The sequence below is a fragment of the Fundulus heteroclitus genome, chromosome 16 (assembly GCF_011125445.2).
Source record: "Fundulus heteroclitus isolate FHET01 chromosome 16, MU-UCD_Fhet_4.1, whole genome shotgun sequence".
Classification (NCBI taxonomy): Eukaryota; Metazoa; Chordata; class Actinopteri; order Cyprinodontiformes; family Fundulidae; genus Fundulus; species Fundulus heteroclitus.
The window spans coordinates 17789908-17806134 of NC_046376.1; the positions used below are offsets into that span (position 1 = coordinate 17789908).

The 16227-nt window shown below is 39.7% G+C and overlaps 1 long non-coding RNA gene across 4 annotated transcripts in view; it reads left to right on the top strand.

Annotated features, from left to right (window-relative positions):
- The first annotated feature begins 2246 nt into the window (after positions 1-2246).
- LOC110369036 overlaps positions 2247-16227 on the top strand; it is a 35324-nt gene continuing 21343 nt past the window's right edge. The window contains exons 1-2 of one of the 4 annotated variants that reach the window (XR_004932940.1): positions 2247-5863; positions 5955-6026. This is a non-coding gene — a long non-coding RNA (uncharacterized LOC110369036). The remainder of the gene's footprint in view (positions 5864-5954; positions 6027-16227) is intronic. The other 3 variants (XR_004932938.1, XR_004932939.1, XR_002428641.2) reach the window with 3 other exon arrangements.

Sequence of the window (16227 nt, forward strand, 5' to 3'; positions counted from 1 at the left end):
TCAAATCAATGAGATTTTTTTAGAATGGAAGTTATGTACTGGTTGCAGAACCCAGGGGTGTTGGAAGAGAAAATGTGGTTCTAGGTTTCAATTGAACTGTCCTTAAAAAAAGGGATTCTCATAATATCACTTTGACTATTTGAGGCAATGGAAAATTCAGTTCAAGCCAATCGGTTTTGGTTTCCATCACTGCTATTTTCTGGAGAAGTTTGTTCTGGTCACCTGTAGTAGCCTGGTCTTGTACTGATTAGCTTGTGTTGCCTTGTAAAGAGTAGCAGCTCCTAACATTGTCTGGTCCTCCTCTCAACAGTTAAAGTAGATTAGTCCAACAGTATTTTTTAAAACAGTACAAGCACAACGGGAGCAAGTGGAGGAACCATCCGAGCAAGCAGAGAAGGGGAAACCTCTTCTTGTCTGCTAATGGATTTGTTTGTCAGTGGAATCTTAAAAATACAAAAGTCACATTATATGTAGAAAAAGCGTGGCAAATAGGACATGTTTTGCACTGGTTACATTTTTTGCGCAAAATAAACCATTTTAACAAGGGTGTCTATACTTTTTAAAAGCACGGTGTGTGTGTTCAAAAGAACCACAATTTCCCCTTTTAACTTTTTTTCCCCCTATTTCTCTGAAATCAGAAACTTCACCATTTTACCTATCACCATAGTCTCGCTCCACACCCAGCTGACAGGGCTGATGTACAGTTGCAGGAGCAGGGACCATAAAAGGTTGGATGGTATGACTTGGATAAAATATGAGAGTTTTACCGGTCCCACTGACACCCTGGAATAGCAGGTGCCCCGCCCCGCTCCCAACTCCTACTATAATTCACAGAGCTATGCTACGTCTTCCAGTGACAGATCCAGTAAATCTCTGACCGTTTTTACTGCTTAAACTCTTACTCATAGCTTATCTTGACCCATCCTCCCAAAGCAAGCTGTGGAATCCCATTGTAAACATCTCGCAAAGCACTAGTGGGACCCAGTGATGGAGTGGCGGAACTTGGATAAAGCATGTCAATGTGTTCACAGATGTTTGATGTGTTCTGCTCACAATCACAGTAAATTTGTTGTGCAGGAGGGTCAGTGTCCATGAATAAAGAGCAAATCTACAGCTGTAACCTGATTATCCAGACTCTAAGCGAAGGGTTTATGAGGGTTAAGTGCTGCTTTCCATTAGTCATCTGACACTTATCACCTCAATTCATTACGTATAATTATCCCTGATATCATCTGAAACGGCAAACACATTAAGAAACCAAAGCTTTGTTTTACTTTTGGTGCTTTGAATTTAAGATGCATGAATGCATGCACCAGTCTCTCTTCCTCAGAGCAATTTCTAGGTGGCTAGACTGCAAAGGCAGGAGATGTTTTTCCATCCTAGTAGTTTTTCTCTGATTGTTATATGTGCATGATTGATGCTTGATTGAGATATGCAAGCATATAAGGAGTCTATTTCGGAAATAAGGCCACGAAATTGGCTGTAATTTACACAACGGTGCTGGAAACACCCTCTGGAAAGAATGTCACCCGATGTTGAGTGGTTTTAGGGGGTTGCATGCTTTTCTGAAAACCCACTTCCCATGCTCATCAGCTGTTGCTTGTGACCGTCTGTGTGGGTTTGTGTGTGTGTTCGCATGCGTGGTGCACATGAGATGATGGCTGGGCTCAGCACAGGTGAGGGCCATGTGTGGGCTGCTTTCACCCACCCTCTATCATTCCCCCCTCTGCAACCGCCGCTACTCCACCCACTGAATCTCACAACTGTTTCATGTCATTCATTAATGGATGCCCCAGGGCCAACAATAGCTCACTCCGGCCTTTTATTGCCGACACTTCACTCTCAGAGCCGTCAAGGTCAGATCTACTTCACTGTCGTTCACCTGTCACGTTTGCCCTGCTGACATTTGTGTTGCTGGGAACACGAGGGAATGTGTGGCTCTCTACTAAAAAGAAGGAAGACAGTGAAAGAGATGAAACGACAGTGAGGAGGAGGAGGAAAGAATATAAAATGTCAGGAGAGCTGCCATGTGAACAGATGTACTCTGTTCTCTGTCCTTGATTAACTGTGATGAATGTGGGTCCTATCAGTGTATATATATATATATATATATATATATATATATATATATATATATATATATATATATATATATATATATATATATATATATATATATATGAGCAATTTCAATCATAGCGTCTGGGTTTTTTGTAAGTAGTTTCACAAGACGGTATAAATAACTGGCAACATTACATGACAAAAAATTTGTAATTTAAACATTTATCGATCTTTTTAAGTTAATAAATAATAGAATAATAAATCACAAATAATTTTTGCTGCTGCAGTATAAGTTAGAATGCTTGTTGTGCAGTGGGACCGCCATAGTTTTGACAGCATATCCTAACTATGTTCAGTAATTGGTTCACAGTTTGTCCCGACTGCACCTCAAATCACTATCCTTGTGTACGAACCAGCACTGCTGTCACAAGTCCTGTCTCCAGACATCTCTTCCTTTTTCTCCTCTTAGGGACATATATTTTCTCAGGCATGTTAGTCTCAGCCTCTAGCTGCAGTTCATCCACAAATACATTGGATATGAAGACTAGTCACTCTGATCACTCTGCCAGTGTCATGTTTCTTGCATGAGAGACCCCATGCAGCAACAACTATGGACAACAATAAGAGGTTTAAACTGTGTATTGACAAACAAGAATAACTTAATGTTTCTTCTGGGATAAAGGGAAGATTTCAGGACAACACTGAGGAAAGAAGGTAAGTGATTACCGCAGGAAATAATATCTGATAGTTGATCATGAATGTGAAGAGGTGGAAATCTTACTGTTTTTGTGAATGTGAAGTTTCCAGGGAGTAGGTGAGTATAACAACGGAGGCCGAGGTTGGCATGTTGTTTTTATGATGATTTGTTTTTTTTCCAGGGGAAAATGGAGATGATGGATGAATGTTTCAGGGCGAGTGCTAATGGCAGATTGTGGAGGTGTCCAGAAAGTTACTCCTGAAAGAGGATCCAGAGGAGCGGAGCTAGGGGAGCTGATCCAGTGATGTGGCCAGTGGAGTGGCCAAAGGCAAAGATAACCTTTACCACAATTCTTACCATAAAACATTGCGTAATTATTGATTATATGGCATATTCAGATGAGAATCCAATATTCAAGTTAAATAGAGGAAAGACATCAACCTCATTACAGAATGATGTGAGAAAAACTATGCAATAGGTATGACTGTAAACGCAACCAGCTACAGCATGTGCAAATGGAAATTAGCATGACAGAGTGTAAATGGTTATTGATCAGATCAAGAATCTGTGCAACAATTACCAAGTTTGTAAACACTTATTGAGCGGTTTCCTGGAAGGAGGGCAACAACAAGGTAAGCTAGGAGCTTAGGAAGAAATATATTAGCAAGCCACAATGAAGCCTAATTACCACTTGGCCAACAAAAGGCAATCTGGCATCTGCCTCAGGGGATGCAGCTGAGGGGACGCACCCTCCAGTCATGCCATGTAATGAGCGAAGTAAGGCAAACGTGCACATGCATCAAGTCAGCCCTTATAAAATGTGGAAGACGCTTTCTAAAAGCCATCTGAATAACATCACAAAAGGCAACATCCAGTATTCCCTTGTAGGGAATATTTAGCCTATTTTCATTTTCAGCTTTTTCCCCATTTGCTTTAGAATTTGGGTTTTGCACATTGATTGAAAAAAATGTCATTGTAATCAGAGCCATAGTGAGCCAGGTTCCCATTATAGGTAACTGCTTACTGTAACAACTTCAGTGTAATAACAAGGGGTAATCACCCATGGCACAGAAGAAGTGTTTGTTTTTGCAAAGGACCTGCTCTGATTGTTAAAAGTGCCTGACAGTATTATGGAAATGATCTGTTTTTGCTTATGATTTGCTGGCACGAACCCCGGTCCTGTCTTAACAGGCACTGTTTGTGATGTTTGCAAACTGTAAAGCTGCATTGATTCTAATCAGAACTTTTCCTTTTGCCATGTCTTCAGACAAAAAGGGACACGTGCTTGTGTTAATTTGAGGGCTATCAGAGTAAAGAGAAGATTAGGAAAGAGAACCTCAGCTAGTGAAGAATTGACTTCAGTAAAATTACCTTCAGTCAGTCTGAAGCAGGTCTCATTGATCTTGATATAGCACTATAGCACTTGTTTTCTTCAAAATAAGATACAGTGGCATACCATTTCTTGTCCTTTTTGTACTCACTCAGCAGTACTGACTCATTTGAAAATGACCACAGGGAACTCAGTAGTCTGCAAGGTACAATGTGAAGATGGGATTTATTTTTCTTTCTTTTTTTTATCCACAGCTGTATATGCTCCAGCCCCAAATTGGAACCGTGAAAGCTGTGCAAAGTTTTTATTTTGTCTCTGCAGTTTTCCAAAAGTACAAAGTTGAATCAGTTCTCACAAAGCTAAATTTCTATTCCCGCCAGGCAGAATGCAGCACACCTACCTCTGGTGCAATTCACATATGGGCTGTTGTCTTCTTGAAATAACTCACCGTCCACCTTATTATAGTTCTTTCACTAATGCAAATTCAGTCCAGAAGTTTTTTTTTTCCTTTATTTTTTACCTCCTGACAAATGCTGTTGCGTATACCTTTCCAGTTGCTTTTAACAGCAGTTCCCTTCCCATGATTGCACAAAGTGAGTGGATGTGTGTTCTGACATCGCTGTGATTGGCTCTTGATTGATGTAGTCAGAGCTGGTATCGTCGTGACATTGAAGTGTCTTTCTTGAGTGTTTACAAAGCTTTGATTTGGCATCATTCTTTGCAGAGAAAAAACAGGTAAGCTCTTTTTTTTTAAACCAGTTGCTTCTTAAAATATCTTACTTGATAAAAGAGCAGTATGACCCCAATAATTGCTTTGTCCTTTTTATTATAGCAGGCATTTGTGAAACTGTTGCCATCTTCTTTCATTTTCACTGAACTAACAAGGTTATTGCTGTAGTTGTAATCAAATAATTGTTTCCTCATTTGTTCTGCATGGTTCATTATCCTTGCTTCACCACTGTCCCTATCTTGTAGGTCCCATGACAAGCAAGCCTGAGAGAGCGCCTCTCTGTGCCGTTTCACGCTGATATCAGAAAAGCGTTTCTGTTCCGGTTGCGAACATTTTGACTTTGCAAGAACAGAGAACACGTCTGTTTATAGTTGCATTTAAGGATGTCATGCTGTCTCAAAAGAGATATTTCTTCTCTGCTCGTCCCTCATCTTGTGAACGTCAGAGATGATGACTGAAGCGAGGCCTCGGGGGGCAAAGTCTGATATCAGCCAGTGCATTTGAAAGTTGGTCAGGCTGTTCGGAGAACAAACACTGCAGATGGCAAGAACTTTGGATGCAGCTTGAAATAGAAAAGCTCACCCGATGTTCATGACAGGCTGACAGCCAATTATCAGCATCTCTTTTCTTCAGAGTTCCTTTTTGTACATCTTCCATTCCGATTCGGGACTTAAAAAGGAGGCCATTTTTCCAGACAGTGATTTCTTCCAATATCTCATCTCCCGGTGCCTCTTTGTGCGTGTGTGTGTGTTTTTTAACACTCAGGCAGGCTCTCCCATGGGGTTACTGTCTTGCAAGCCTTACAACTGCTGCCTACAAAGCCAAGAGGAATGCAGACCGGTTGGTGGCTGCCCTTGTATGTGTGAGGATTGGAGATACTGCTCTGACCACTGTTGTGACATCTGCTGCCAGATGTGTGTGGACCTGTGCTCTGGCTTGTGTTCAGGAGACTGCAGCTATACTTTCTGCACAGTTTGTCTTGCTCTGGCGCAGAACTGCCTTTTACTTTTTACCGCCCGCCAAGGGGAAACATCAGAGGCGCAACGTAAGTAGAATTGTGATGTTGCAGCTGTTATACTAATGACCTTGTTTCTATCCCCGCTAACTCAATATTTTATCTATTTTGGATGCTTCAGCCCCAGAACAGCTTGTATAGCGGAGTGTCGGAGACAAAAGCATGTGACCAGCAGCCTCGAAATAACTCACAGGTGAAACATAGTTAGCTACACAGCATTAATTGTGTTTGTTCTGAAGTCTTGGCATCAGCTGCAGGGCCTTATTGCAAGTCAGTCCCTTGTTTTTCTAAGGAAATAGATTAATGGGAATTTCAAGTGCACTGTGTCTAATGAAAAGATTTTTCAGTTGAGCTATTTAATCCGAATTGATTCTCGAAAACGTTCAACCAAGCCTTGCATTGAACAAATCCTGCCCCATATATTGTACACCTGCAAATGCAAATCATAGATAAAGGCATTGCATTTTTCTTCAAAAGATGGGGGGCTAATTTCACAGACTTTACATGGCAACAGTAATATTCAGAGCTAAAACCCGATTGACATACACTCTAAAAAGACACATAACCTTTTTCTTGGTGTTGGGCAATTCAGACTAAACTTTTCTCATTTAGACTGATTGCCTTTTAAGCTGTGTGACTTAGCTCAAAGGGTCTTGTTATCTTTCCACAAGGTTCTCACAGTAACTTCACAGAAAGTTTGGCCCATTTCTCTTGACAAAACAGGTAAAACTGAACCTGAGTTGCATTTTGATTTCAAAGACAGCCACAAATCTTCTTTGGATTTGAGATCAGGCCGCCCCAAAACATTGACTTTGGTTTTTGTATGCCACTTTGTTACAAATTTGGTGGTGTTCTTATAGTCTCTGGCAAGGCAAATTTATTCATATAGCACTTTTCAGTAATGATTCAAAGAGCTGTATATGAACAGAAAAACATCCATCCATCCATCCATTTTCTGACCCACTTAGTCCCTCATAGGGTCGCAGGGGTTGCTGGTGCCTATCTCCAGAGGAAAATAATTACACAGGAAAAGAAAACTATTACACTAACAAAGGAATAAGCTAAGTAAATATTTGACCAGACTTCTTTCATACATACACAAAGCGTAAAAGCACAGTACTTAATTGTTTATATTCATAATAAGAAATAATCAAGGTATATCCTTGGGGATTTCTCATCTAAAGTATATTTTGCCCAACTTTTCTTTTGCTACAACTTGAATAACTTCTTTGGTTTCATTGTTTCACTGGAACAAGCTTCATCACTAACATTTCAAAGCTTAATTATTTCTATTCATATATTACCAAAAGAAAAAAAAAAATTCAATAAGCTAAGTAAATCCTTGACTAGACTTCTTTAGTTTTACTGGAACAAACTTCATCACACAAAATTCAAAGTTTAATTGTTTCTATTCATACATTAACAGAATCCTTAAAGCCGTCAATTTGGAAGACTCGGTTGTACTCAAGCCTTCCTGGGTGCTAACGTCTACTTTGCAGTGTGCACAAGTCCCTCTGGAAAAAAATACAAAACAACTACAGCTGATAATGACCCCGCTGTTCTTCCTAGTAGGGATGTTGTTCTCAGTCTTCAACTTTTTTCAGATGTAACTATGGCCAATATCGCTTAAACTTCCAGTTAGGTATCATCAGACAACTTGACATGTATTTAAAAGTTAAGGTTTTTGTAATCTAGGTTTTTATGTTTCTTTTAGAGCAATGGCTTTTTTTCTCTCTCAATAGCCCTAAAGCCTATGTTGGTAAAAGTGTCCTTTGACTCTGAATAATGACACTATTACTAGTTTCAGCCAGCATCTTCAAAAAATCTTGTACTTTTGTTCTGGGGTAAATACACACATTTCAGACCAAAACATGTGCAGTATCTCTGGGACATGGAATGCTTCCTTCCTAAATGGTAGGATGCCCACCCCATGGTGATTGCATTTGCATGAAATATTTTGAATAGATGGACTTTACTCTGTAAAGTCTGTAATCACAGCTGTTATTTAATACAAGAAGCTTTCAAAGCCATGTGATAATCATCTGAAGTCTCATTCATAAAGCTTGTGTTTCCACAAAATGTGGCCTAAACCTCGCTTACGTCACTTTATACGCAAAGCCAGTGATCTATAAAGAACAACTTGACGTCAGCATGGGCAGTCCCTCACGCAAACTCTCACCCATGTTTGACAAGGGAAATGGACTACGCAGATGTTAAAGTGGTGAACTGCAGCCAGGCTGCATAATTATTCCTCTCAGGCGTTCAATTTCATTCCATATCAGACTTTACTCATATATTGACTTTATCATAAGCATTACAAAGTGCAATGTTATTCATGCTTACATTGGTGAGCCAAAACTATACATGAGGACTTCATAGTTTAATAAAATTATTCTTGAATCTTAGTCCGCACTTTTCATAAAGTTTTTCCCACAGTCACGTTCCTCTCCTCAATGATCTCTAGGGTGACGTTCCCCACTGATTAACACATATTGTGGCAAGGTGTGCAGCAATCACACTGATTGATGTAAACATTTATATACTGTGGTGACACTCATGCGTAATGCTGCGAGGTGGATGCATTGGCACTGCTGGGCGACCTTGCAAGGAGAATTAGGAGGAAACGCGTCTTCAGGGACACCAGGATTTCTTGGCCCATGATGATGACTGGCTAACATGATGATTTATACTCCGTAGAGCATTGTATTCTGTTAAAACCTACAGCTGACAGTGGCTAACCCCTCAGGTGATGCGTCATAACCCACTCTCCAAACCCCAGAGCGCAGAGGAAGTGTGCTTTACCACTCACACCCATGCATGCTCAGCTGTGAAGCATGCCATTGGCTTCTTAAAATGCAAAGTGGAGGTGTTTGATACGTTGATCAGGATGGAGTAGGGTGAGGGGATTCTTCACCATCAGGGTGAAAACCCCTCATCCCTCCAGGCCTCCCTGCTCCTCAACGATCTGGACACACCCCCTCCTCCAAGACAAGAAGAATTTCAACACAGAGCACGAGCTAAAATTTAAGACAGTAACAAGATTAACTTTTTAACAAGTTTTCTTAAAAGTGGACAACATGTGTGCTTTTCCGTCTGATTTACACGAGGCCTTTCCCTGATTTTTCGCACAGTTTATTTGGTGGTTGCCGTTGGTAACCATGAAATAACATTGATCAGCTGGCTCATTTAAATACACATTGCCATGCAGGAGGTGCTTTGCATTTACCATTTGTGGTTTAATTTGGCCATGTACAGGGCTGGGCATGAAATGGAACCTGGTATACAAATGTTCAGGAACGGTTGTGATTTATAAAGGGAAATTACTGGCTGGTGTGTACACACATGGTTTTATAAATCATGGCTTTATTTATTTATTTTTTTTATTAATTTTTGTTGTGGCACGCCATCTTCAGTTTTTGGGGTGTACCCAGACTTTGAGTGTAGATCTTATGCACTGTTTTATAAATTTCACCCCTGGGCTTTATCCAAGTTATTTGAAGGCACACTCATCTGAGTGCAATTTCTGACTTGATAGAAGCAATAACAAAATTCTCAGCAAATCATCTCCCTCACTGTTCTGGTATTCAGCAAATGGAAATATTCTCATTCCTTATGGAGTTAAAATAGGAAATTTAGTGAAAATAAAAAAAGGTTGTTTTCTTATTATACAGTGTATACACCTGGTTTTAATCTGTTGCTGAACTCAATAAAGTTCTCAGCTACATAGAGCTGACCCGCTGAAAGAAAATAGCTGAAATTTGCTCCCTGACAGACTTGTAAAAAGTCGATGTAATACAAAGTGAAGCAAAGAGAGCAATGCGGTGTCATGGTTTTGATTGCAGTTTATTGTTCACGCCAAACCCACTGAGGTTTTGTGTGTGTGTACAAAAGGACTTTTGTTTTCTTTATATGCTTGGCTGAAACCACATGCGGGTTTTGCTTATCCACATAACCACACTACAGAGGCTTTAGATGCTCTATGCACATATAAAATGTGTCAATAAAAACCAACCAATCGATCCATCAATCAATCAATCAATCAATCAATCAATCAATCAATCAATCAATACATCCAAATTACCAAAGTGCTTAACAAAATTAATATACACTACTGCTCAAAGGTTTGGGGTCACTTCGAAATTTACTTGTGTTTTCAATAAAAATCACCCTTTTCTTCGATTAAAATACATTAAATCAATCAGGAAAAACAGTCTAGACATTGTCATTGTGGTATACCATTTTTTAATGGAGTGGCCAGCACAGTCGCTAGATGTCAGCCCTTTTGAGCTGTTGCAGGAGCAGCTTGATCATAGGTATGTAAGACGTGCCCATCAAGCCAATCCAACTTGTGGGAAAAGCTTCTAGAGAAATTTCCTAAGAATACCTCAACAAATTGATGGCTAGTATGCCACAGGTCTCTAAGGCTGTAAGTGCTGCAAATTGAAGATATTTTGGTAAATCAAAGTTTGAAGGACAAAATTATTACATCAGGTACAAATCATTATTTCTAACCTTGTCTTGACTATATTTTCTATTCATTTTGCAAGTCATTCAACTAATACAATGTGAGTTTTCTTGATAACACTTTTGAGTGGTTGTGTATGTATAAGCACACAGCCATATAATAGGAAACTTAAAAACATGATAAAAACAAGGAAGAATTTTTTAGTCAAATGGAGGGCAAATGCAGAGGTCAAGAACAACAAAGTTCCAGAGCAAAATAACTAATTTCCCAAATTTATACCTCAAATAAACTGCATTTATGGTCTAGAATCATTGATGCACTTGAAAATATTCAAGTCGTTTACTATGTAAATCACCAAAACAATGATATAAAAATACTCTTTCGTGTGCAATTATACTTCACACAAGATGCTGTCAAAATGTAAAATGTGGGTAAATGGAAAGCTATGCTTTCATCACATTTACAAACTATCATTTCTAGCAGTGAGCTCCATTTTAGACTTGTTATTCATCAGCAACGCTTCATAAATCTGAGAGGAAGCAAGATAATTAGTGGAAGAAAGTTTTAAAGCTGAGAAATGCAAAAGCTAAGGAATTAATTGGTGAGACACATTAACCTTATTGATTTTTAAAAAAATTCAGAAGTAAATAGAACAACAAAAACAAGTTTCCTGTCAAATGTTTAACTCATGCATTATTATCCTGATTGTGTCATTCACAACATGGTAGTGCTAGAAGCTTCGAAGCTATGAGCTTTTTCATTTAGTGAATTTACAACAAAACCCAATGCGTTTTATGGAGATTTTATATGTTAGAGCAGCGGTTCTCAAACATTTTTAGCCGCGCACCCCCTTTCGTGACCCAACCAAGTTGACGCACCCCCAATCTTCAAAAAAAAAGAAAATTGGCAGTTTCAGTTACAACTCCACCTTCATAACAAAGGTTATGGAAACAAAGTTAGAACAGAATTTGAAATAAATTGCAATGAAGTTACACACAACATCCACAACAGAATCCTGAGGATTTTCAGGTGCATCGGTGGCTCAGCGTGGAGCGAGAGAAAGATTGATCACACCTCTACAACCTGAAACGTCTCTGAAGCAGAGACCATCCTGGTGGATTCACGGAGTAAACTCTGATGATCTACCTGTGTGTGTTCACACTTTATTTATTTCAGCTTCTAAATCTGACTCACAATTTTACGCCGCAAAATACAAACATGAAGAAGCTTCATTTGATTTGTGTCCGGCACAGAGTACCAATTACAGAGCGCTAAATATAAAAGTTATTAATCAGAGAAATAAAAAGTTATTTCCTGATTGTTTCACGGCGTTACATCCAGCAGATAAACCCGCCCACAGCAACAGATCTCAGCTCCCCGCAGCCCCACCGCCGGTTTCCCTGTTCCTGTCTGAATATGCGCTAAAACTGCATCTTTAAAATGAACTACACCTGTCTGAATCACAATGAAAATTATTACAGCTCTGTGCATGAACATAGTCAAGAAACCGTGTCTACCAGCAGCAATGGTGTAGTCATGACATGTGCATCAGTGCTTGTCACCGGTTCAGGGTCACAGCATCATGGACAGCGCTGTTTGTAGGTGATGCGCGATCGATAGAGAGACAGTCACTCAATTTAATCTCGTAAATAAAACTTTCGGCCCAAATAAAAATTTTCCTCTGCTGACGTAAACAAAGTAAAGTCAGGAGAGAGAAAGAGACATTTTCTGATTCTCGCTCGTTTTCTTCCACCGCATCGGTTGCAATTCTCTCAACTGTTGCCTCCAATTCCTCTCTCTCTCACTCTTGGTTCCTCTCCTCCCTCATCACTAACCTTAGATGTCTCACCTACATGACAGTTTCCCTGATTTCAGCCAATTGAGCATACTTGCGAGAATGATTGAGGTAGAGGCCACAAGCCAGGTGCACATATACAGCACAATTCGCATATTTCATCCTAAAATGAAGCGTAGAAGAGGATTTCTTTTAAATAAATAAATTTTTATGTGAATACTTTAACATTGCATTTTGACACCCAAGAACCAGGCCGAGGTTTTGCTGGAAACACTTTATTTTAGGACGAACAGAACGGAACAGCTTTTCCCGCCAGTCCCACGAATCACTAACCTGACAACAGCCAGCTGCATGTATCGCTCCGCCTAGCTCCACTAGGCGGCGCGATACATGCATCTGGCTGTTGTCAGGTTAACGAATCACCACTCCTCCCCCTGGAAGCCACACATTTCTTCAAAACAACCTAACTTAAAGAAACAGTAAGTGTGCAACAGTACTTATCAATAAAGTCTAATATGGATCATTACAATACATTTTTATTTATTGATTACATTTACAGCTTTTGATTTAAATTTTTACAAAGCAAATGTTTATTTACACATCTTTATTGTGTGGGGGAAAAACACTGTCAGACCGCAATTACAATTTTAATCTGGTGCACCCCCTAGTGGCACAACACTATGGGAATCCCTGTGTTAGAGTAACAAAGGTATAATTATGAAGTGGAAGAAAGTTCTTTCACAAGACTAAAAGGTGTGTTGTCCATTTGCATGCACACTCACTGAATCAATACATTGTAGAACCACTTTTTCCTGTTATTACAGCTGATATTATGTCACTTGCTGCTTCGCACGTTCAAAAACTGTAGTGGATTGGGCAAACTGTAAACAGGACTTCTTCTGGCTTTCTTTCAAGAGTGACTTCATTTTTCCCTGTCTCATATTAGGTCCCAGATTTGTGGAAATAGTCTGATATCAGTCCCTTTTTTAACAATATGAATTGCTGTGTTGTTGCATGAATTAATCACTCAACTTTCCCTTGAGGATGTGCCCATGCCCCCAGTGACGACTGCAATAATTTTAAGCCTTCATTTGCAGAACTGTGCAATCAGACATTCCCTGAGAAATGGAGTGTGCAAATAGGCATTGCCAGTAGTGTGTTTGTAACATGTAACAGACCACAAACTTCTCAGCAGGGGGCAGTCGTCCTTACATCTTTTTGAAAGCTATTTGTGTTTGATTTGATATTCCTGTGTTTCGCTGATGGAAGTCAGTCAGACAGTGCATTGTGTGTGGGATCTGTGGCAATGCGTCAGGCCCTTTTCTGGACTCATGTAGCATAAACCGTGTCATGCCAAAAAATCGGAGACAACCGAACTTTTGCTCAATTCTTTCTGAAAACGTTTCGACCCCTATCCAGGAATCTTTGTCAATTCTGGTGGCTCGCACTCGAGTGTGCCCAAATATTGTGGGCAGCATCCTACAATCCCCTGTGCTGTCCTCACCAGCCATGCTAAATCCTTCCTTTCCTGCACTGTGCTAACCTGACTCTCGCCAGATGGATTTTGTTCCGCAGAGGTCCCCACATCCATCTGGTATTGCTCCATTGGAGATGTATTTCAGAAGGAGGGGCCTTATCAAAAATACTTGCATGTTGGATAAACCACTTGATGTGCCACTTCAACCACTCACAACGAAACCAAATTGTGATGCTGATGTTAGGAGAGATCAAGCTTTTCCCAAACCCGGTCGGGAGAGGGGTGAGGGCCTTCAAAGCTGTTTTCTCTCTTGTTTTTTTAAAGAAATAATAATCGGTAAGTTGGACAACACTGATGAAATAACAGTATCACTGTTACCGGTTGCTTGCTCGCTGCGAGCCACCATTGTTATCTGAATCCAAACGGTCACTTCTCACAACTAGCTCACAATAGATGAGCTAAACAGGCAATCCTGTTTAGCTCATCTATTTTCTGTAGTACTGAAATCCCTCCCAATGGCAGCGATTCCAGATGGATGTGTGGAGCTGAGTGGAGCTTGGTGGAACTACATCCATGATATCGATCAATACCACTGAGTCTGAAATCTCATAAAAAATATAACTAAATTATTTTAGACTTTTGTTCATTTCTGTAGTTATGTTTGTGTTGAATGAATTTGGAAATACTTGGATTTTACACTAATAAGGATGGATGTTTCTTGCTAAATTGACTTTCCTGCTGCCTGCACGGATAGTTGTGTTTATTACGCTCCTTTGGGACCGGGTTCATTTACAACCTTTTCTGTAAGACCTGAGGTTATTCAGGGCATCAGCAACCAACTGCATCTGTGCAAATTAACCAAGTTATTCACCAAAGTCATTCACAGCGCTGTTTTATTGGATTTTTATTGCTGTATCTCGCAGTGCAGAGGTTTCCAATCCTCAGACTGGTAGCTCAGTATTCCCAAAGACTGCTACCATGTTTCACAAAGTCAAGCAGAGCGATTAAATAATACATGCCTCCTGGCCATTGCCATGTGTCATACAGATTGACAGCTTCCCAGTTTCTTACTCTTTATTTTGAATTACGACTTGTAAGCAGCAAGAGAGAGCATGAACTCAAAGTTAGTATGACCCACAGACGACCTGCACATAACAAAATGGTCAGTGGAATGTTTATCTCCCCTGTCGCTCAGGCTGACTGACAAGTGTGTATTGAAGGGAGTCTCACCGCTTCCTCTCAAAGCGACTGCAAAGACGAGGCATGAGCTGCAGGTCTGATGAGGTCGGAGATGAGAAGGCCAGATGATTTGACAACAGGTGTAAAAATAGCTGTCTACTCGGTGGCAGGGAGTGCATACACAAAGTTCACATAATCGTACGTGTCAGAGCAGAAGTCTTATAACTGCTTTCTATCTTCCTACAGATTAAAATTCACAGTTTAGTGCCATGATATGATGATGGAATGCAAGTGGTTTTATAACTGGTCTTTTTGCATTTTTCTTTCCAGATCAGTGGTGCTTACAATGAGCTCAGGAGCAATGTTGTCATCTTGACTGAACAAAAAGCTTCTGAATAAAAGCGTAATTTTTGCTATCTGATGAAAATGGCAATCTGTTCCCGATTTACACCCATGTGGTGGCAGAGACTGGATGTTAAGACTTTTATAGAATTGTTTCCAGCTCATTATCATAAAATTTGTAACTGAAAATGAATTTAAACCTTCTGTGTTATAACTTTTACATTAGAAAATAAATATGTTTTTGGTTTCAAAAACTAGCATACCATATAAATGTACTACTTAATATAGGGTGCATACGTGTTTTTCTTTTTAATGGGAGATGAAGGTGTATAAATGGTCTGCAGTTTATACCTAAATTCTACTTCAGAGCACTCAAATTTCAGCTGGAGAGTGCAGCACTTTGAAGAAAACAAAAACATAATTTGGTTTCACACTCATACAATATTATATCTTTTAAAGAGGAAAGGGTGCCTCAGGCCATGAGGCAGCATTTCTCTTCCTCTGAACTAAACCTTTTTATTATCCTTCACAAAATAACTCGTTTATGGTAATTTCACTGATTGGATGAGCCATGCCCAGAGCATCAAAGAAGCCGGGACAGAGGAGAATCTAACATAGGGAGCGGTATATTAGGCTGGATTGTGTCCTCAATAGTCCTCACGCATGCACCTGCTTTCCCCTCTTGCTTGTTCCTTTATGCTTTGAAGTGCATTTGGTCTGGTCCAGTGCTAAGTAAGTGTCTCTAAAATTCAGCAGATTCACTACATGGCCTGCTCCTTGACGTGACCTTGTGTATTTTGCATCTTTAGTAACTGCCAGTTTAAAAAAAACAAATATTGGATTAAGATCTTTTACTATTTATATAGGAGACACTTTTAAAGCAAGTTACAAGATTGAAATACATGCATGGCCTTGTACACAAAACATTTGTCTCCTTACAATATATGTAGTCATTTAAAATGTGATCGTACAGAAAGCTTAACAAACACTGGTAAAATATTTACACAGTTCCACAATTTTTGCATTTTGTATTGTTACAACTACACACTTCAATGGGTTTTGTTTGGACATTTTTTTGATAGACTTAGAAAAATGGTGCAAATTGTGAAGCAGAAAGAAAACATTTTTTATTACTG